The following is a 6,215-nucleotide window of genomic DNA, read 5'->3' as shown; positions in this document are numbered from 1 at the left end:
TAGCAATTTTTAACCTCAGCAATTAAATCATGCTATACATACCCTCAGATTAATTTAAACATCTTAAACTCTATGCATAAAAAATTGATTGATTTCTAGCAATTACTGTTTTGATAGGGTAAGAGTCAAGCCTCCACCAATTCCTGTTTCCTTACCAACTTGTCTATGAAAGAAGGCAACTCACGTCATTCTCATTTGCCAAAACTTCCTGATCTTCATTACAGTGATTCATTGATTAAAGCCCTTAAAGATCTCTCAGAGATAGGTAACAAAGAGATTCAAAACCAGCCTAAAAGATGAAATTTGTTATAAGATTTTTTCCCCTGAAAGCCAGCTAAAAGACAGACCAAGCAACCTCCAAACCTCTGAGTCATGCAAAAAAATACTTCTGTGAATCACTGCCCAAGACTCTCCTCCTAGAGGAGGAATACCACACCGTGTGTAAGATCTCAAGCACTCAAAAGTTTGTAGCTGCGAACGAATCAGACTACAATTCAAGAACGTTGCAGTGAAATAAAACCAGGGACTTACAGAAGCATCAGTGCTGACAGAAGGTACCCTCATCAATATCTGATGGACAGTTCGATAAAGCAAAATCGACCAGCCACGTTAAACGCTTCCTACCAAGAGAGATCATCTCTAAACCTCTGCCTTTGTCAAGCCTGTATTTGAGGTCAATAAACTGACTCCTGAAATTAACTTTTCCCAGGTGTTGACTCTATATGTTCCTCTTTAAGAAATATGTCCTCCAAGCCATCCCCAGTCATTAGCTATCAAACGCCACAGGTACTTGTTCCCTCCTCAACTTCACATTTATCTACCTGTCATTCCTCATTTGTTCTAATACCTTTACTGCTGAGCCTGCCACACATGGAGAGCTGTTTGAACAAGAAGCTGAAGACAAGCAAGATGCATTGTAAATACAGAATGAGACAGACCTGATCAGAGCAAATTTCTGCAAAGCAGAACAGTTAGATTCTGCTACCAGCCTGCTCCCCCTCCCCAAAATCTCCATCGTCTGCAGAACGCAAACTCCCTCATCACACTCACAGCGCAATGCAATGACTGAACCTTCTTTTCGTGCACATGCACAAACGGTAGCCAGATTGAATACAGGGCACTCGCATGGCACTTGCGAGCAAGAGTATGCAAAACCATATGCTAAGGAGGTAGGTTGAAACCACCACCACTTCCTTGAAAACTACAGATATTACTGTAAAGTAACCGACGGTTTCATATACCAGCCCCTTACTAGCAAGGCAAATCTCCTTTCACAAACCCACCACACCAAAAGGAACCTCCCTGAAAAAAACCCAGAACATTCAGGACCTCGAAGAGAAAATGTCCCATCTCGTGCTATGTCACGGGAAGCCTTTCATCCAAGGATAACTGGAAATCTCATTTGTCTTCAGTAAACCACAGAACCCGACAGAAGAAGAGAAGCGTAGGGAATAGGACTGTCTTACACAATGGCTTGGGAGATCAAAACACCACAGAGCTGAACCAACTTCTTCCTAAATAATCATGAAGAAAACCAAGAATAGAGTAAGAAGCACACACAAGTCTGCTACCAACCTTGATATCCACAGCCACTTCTGCTCACTAGCATCTTTCTCACATGGCCTGAAGGTCCTTTGCAAACTCTAACAACTTAATACCCTCAACAGCAAGTAAGGCAAGCGAGTAAAATGCTTTTTGGTTTAGAGGTAAAAGGCAGTGAGTATGAAGCATTCATCCAAGCTCACAGTGTACTGGCAGGGGGAGAAAAAAAAAAGCCCCACATACACATTTAGTTTCCCCAAAATAGATCTCCAAAAGCAGCAGGCAATACACATATCCTTATTGCAACCTGTGATTAATGTCCTGTCACCGTATCTCTCAAAGACCCTCAGCAGGAAACGAACAGTGTGGCTCACAGGGAACTGATTTGTTTCCTATGCAGAAGGGTGACCAGAAGAAAGGGGAACTGCTGATTCATTTAATTCCCAGAGAGAAGTATAGGAAATCTATCATCTTCTATTCCCAAAACAGGCAGTCTCTACATCTGCAAAATAGCTGTAAAAACGTGTTCGCTGTGCACCGAATCAGCAGCCGCTGTGTGTCTGATACAAGCTCACAATGTCACTGACACCTCAAGGTGGGAAATGATTTTACAGTGACTACAAGCAGTCGACACCTGCATCCAAGGACATGGTCAGCCCGTAGGGTGGGATGTTGCACGTGCAGGTGTGAACCCGCGTGTCCAAATCCTCATGTGCAAGTTAACTGTATTCGAAGGCTCAACACTGACTCCTTCTCCTGCCACTTACTCAATTCAGATTCCTTTATGGGCACATGGTCCAGGTTCTCTCACTGCTCAGTAGCTCACATGCCAAACAAGCCTCTATTTTTTTTATACCTAAAAAAAAGGGTCACAAAACCTCATCTAAGAATCCTCCTGAGTTCAGCAGTGACAGAAATGCATCTTGATACTGTGCAGCATGACACCCATGAAATGACAGGAACTACTCAAAAAGCAGTTGCCAGAACCCCCTTTCCAAGTTGCCAGCAAACAGACAGCTATTTGGCTGCCAACAGTATCGGTGGGCAAGAAATGTGATCAAGCAGTTAAGGAAAGCCTACTCACATGCACCAGGACTCAAATGCCTGCCAAATGTGAAGTACAGAAGAGTTTCCTTCCAGGGACTATGCGAGCAGTGATACTGGAGGGTATTTCACCTTCCCCTCGAGCACAGGGTGGGAGGCATCCCGAAGGGCATCTCCCATACAACCCTGTTTCCTACAACAGTCAGGGATGGGCACATGAAGATACCGGTTGCTTCTGCTACTTTTTAAAGGTTCATAAAGACACAGAGAGTTGGTGACTTGAAAGCAGCAAGGTTTATCTTTTAGGATGTGGATTCCTGAGCCGTAAGGCAGAAGGCAGACCCCACACTAAAATGTCTTCTTATCAGCACCAGCTCCATGGTGCTGCTGGAGGAGGCGGAGGCAGGAGTAAAGAAGAATCTGTGACAGCCAGTGATGGCCTGCAAGGATCCTGTGTCCGCAGTGGTGAGGAAAGGGGACACAGTGAGGACAAAAAGGTACAGGGGCCAGCCTCACTTCAAAAATGTTAGGAAACATCAACACAGGTGCTATAGACCACGCACTGGCTAAATTGCGTTTTAATATTTGTGCCTTGGGTGGCTTGAGACCATGGGCTGAATTTTACTTAGAAGTTAAGAGGCCAAATTTTGTCCCAATACCCGTTTTTATACCTGCTGGGTTTAAACGTTGCTTTCAGACAGCACATCAGAACCATAGAGGAGGCAAATCAGATGCCAGTCTATTAAAAGAACCAAGTACAGCACATCATGCCAAGCAGGGTGGAAATGGTCCAATGCGAAGTCCTCTTCAGCCACGCAGACACTGATCTACCACTTTCCTTCTGTGCCATTAACATTCTGGGATGGGGCAAGACGGCAGGAAGAATTATCTGTCCTCTCTCTATTTCTTTATTTAATACATCACTAAGAGCCACAGTCTCCGAGAAGTAAGACATTTCTCAGAGAAAAGAACTGCAGCCATTCATTTGTATTATGGCATGTGTCAGTACACAAACAATACTGCCCAGAACAAGGCTGGCAGACAAGAATAGTAACGCAAAGCGAATGAGCTAATGGTTACCCAGAATCTGGAAAAGAAATCTGTAAAATAAATCCGGTCACCCTACGCTAAAACATACATTGCAAAACAGCACCCAGGATAATCCAGTTGCCACATTCTGAGGTGAAACTTGGGGATTATCAATCCAGGAAGACTTAAATGGAAAAGATCAAAGACCATCCTATGAACAGCAATGGGCAACCTCATCTCCAGAAGGACACTCCAATGGCCAACATACTTGCCAAGGACCGTGGAGACCTGAGCTCAGCTCCCACTGCTCTCACAAGCAGACACAAAGCTGATCCCATGTGAGCACAGTTTATAGCTGGGACTGTGACATTCAAAAAATCTGTGATTCAAAGGCACTGTTTAATCCGATGGCCAAAAATTTCCAGAGACAGTCAGCCATCACACAAAGTACAACGTGCTTCTTAGAGGACAGGAAGTTACCGCTTCATCTAACTGAACTTCAGGCTGAAATAAGGAAGAATTGACAAGAGACTGTTAAGATAGAAAGCTTGCTAAGAGAGCTATCAGCTATGTAACAAGAAAATTTGTGGCTGCTGCAGGTATTATAAATCCTGCACTAAAATCACAATACTTACTTCCAGCTAAAAGAAGAGCCATCTCTACAGGAGCATGGTTTTCTTTTTCTGCTGTAAAAATGCTATAAAGCAACCACACACCTTATTCCGCCATAAAAAATTTAAACAGAAAATAACCGCTTCCTTGCCTTGATGACCAAACCAATCTGGTCAAGGGACATTCAATTGTGAGCTCCAACGGCACAGTGAGGTACCGCTTGTCAGGTGAGCTAAGAAGCACAGACATTCCTGGTCCACTGTGACCGCAAAGTAAAACACATCTTAAACCATGATGAAGGTGATTTAAACAAAATGCTTTCTATTTTGCAAGCAGGAGCACGTACATCCTCTCCAATCCTGTCCACCACACCTCAGGTGGCAGTGGGCAAGGCGTTATGCTGCACTAGCTCAACTACTAGCAGATGCAGGAAGCCACCCCTGAGATCAAATGGGGTATCTCAATGTGACAGCAGATACAGAGCTCCACAACCCTGGAGGCGCTGCCAGCACGACAACGCAGCCCACACCTCCGGTAATCCAAGCCATTGTGTTTTACCACTGACCTTGCAATAAGAAAAAGAAATGCACCTAATATAACTTCAAAGTGCAGGGAACGTGCTTGTACGAAGCGCATCATGGGAATAAACAAGTTCTAGTAACTACTGCTCAAACCTGCTATTACTGCTTTGGACTTTTGAGCAAGGATATTGCCAGATTTCTCAGAGGAAGGCAAGCCTTGCTCTGTTTTAGAGGAGGGCAGTGAGGTTCCACAAGATGAAAGGACATGCCCAATGTCACTGAGCAAGTCAGCAAGACAAAAAGAAAATGGACCCCGACATAAAAGCCATCTCTTGCCTTCATCATTTTGCTCATCTTCGAAACCACACTGTCGCTGCTGAAACTCCACTATGAATCTGCTTTACTGATGGAGAAACTGAGACAGAAGGGAACAATTTCTGGGCCACACTCACAAAACAAGTCATCAGCAGAGCAGAGGCCAGGCACCTCAGCGCTGACAGCTTGGCACCTCATCCCTGCTGAGTTGAGCTGACCAAGGCCATCATTATTTCCTGAATCTTGTCTTCTGACGCTATTTCCAATACACAGTGCAGGGATGTAAGTAAGAGTGGAGTCCCAGTGAGTGTTTTACTGGGAAGATCTGCAGCTAGAGCAGTCTTGCCCTCCATACAGCAGGAAAGTGCCCTGGCTCAAGCTCCTGCTCATCACATCCTCTTCTCCAGCACTTCCCATGTAATCCCTATCTACTGCCAATGCCAGGGACCCCCTCTCCAGCCCCCCTCTCCCTGGATGCCTCCTACATCTTGCCCTTGTCCCACTACATCCCCACAGCTCCTTCACTCTCAGCCCCCATCATCTCCTACCCCACCTCCCTGAATCCCGCGTAACTCCTTCCTCCATCCCCCACGTCCTGACCCATCTCCCTGGGTGCCCCATGTCCCCTTTCCCCTGATCCCCTTCTTTCCTTCCCACCTGCCTTCTTCCCCCCATCTCTCCATTGTTCTCCCATCTTGCCTGGATCCCCCACAGCTCCTTCCCTCACCACCCTTTGTTTTGACTCATCTCCCCTGGATCCCCCCTACTTCTTTTTCACCAGTGCTGCCCCCCACCCCGTGTATTGCTCATCTGCTCTGGATCCCACAAAACCCCCTTCCCCCTGTTCCCCTCTCTCGAGTCTTCCCTAAATTTCCCCCTTCTCCTTTCCCTTAGCACTGCCCACTTCCCCTGGATTCCCTGCAATTTTCTTCACCTCAGTCTTCCCTAAATTCCACCATCCCCTTCCCCTGTTTCCCCCAATCTTCCTTAAATCCCACCATCTCCTTCCCCATGGTTCCTCCCCCATCTTTCCTGAATATCCCTCCAACCCCCTTCCCCCTGGTTCCCCCCAGTCTCCCCTGGATTCCTCCCCTCTCCAGGTTCCCCTCCAATCTCCCCTGGATCCCCCCTATTCCCTCCCCCCGTTAACCC

Source organism: Aptenodytes forsteri, unplaced genomic scaffold (genome assembly GCF_000699145.1).
Source record: "Aptenodytes forsteri isolate BGI_AS27 unplaced genomic scaffold, ASM69914v1 Scaffold230, whole genome shotgun sequence".
NCBI classification, from domain to species: Eukaryota; Metazoa; Chordata; class Aves; order Sphenisciformes; family Spheniscidae; genus Aptenodytes; species Aptenodytes forsteri.
Note: the sequence above shows the minus strand (reverse complement) of the source record.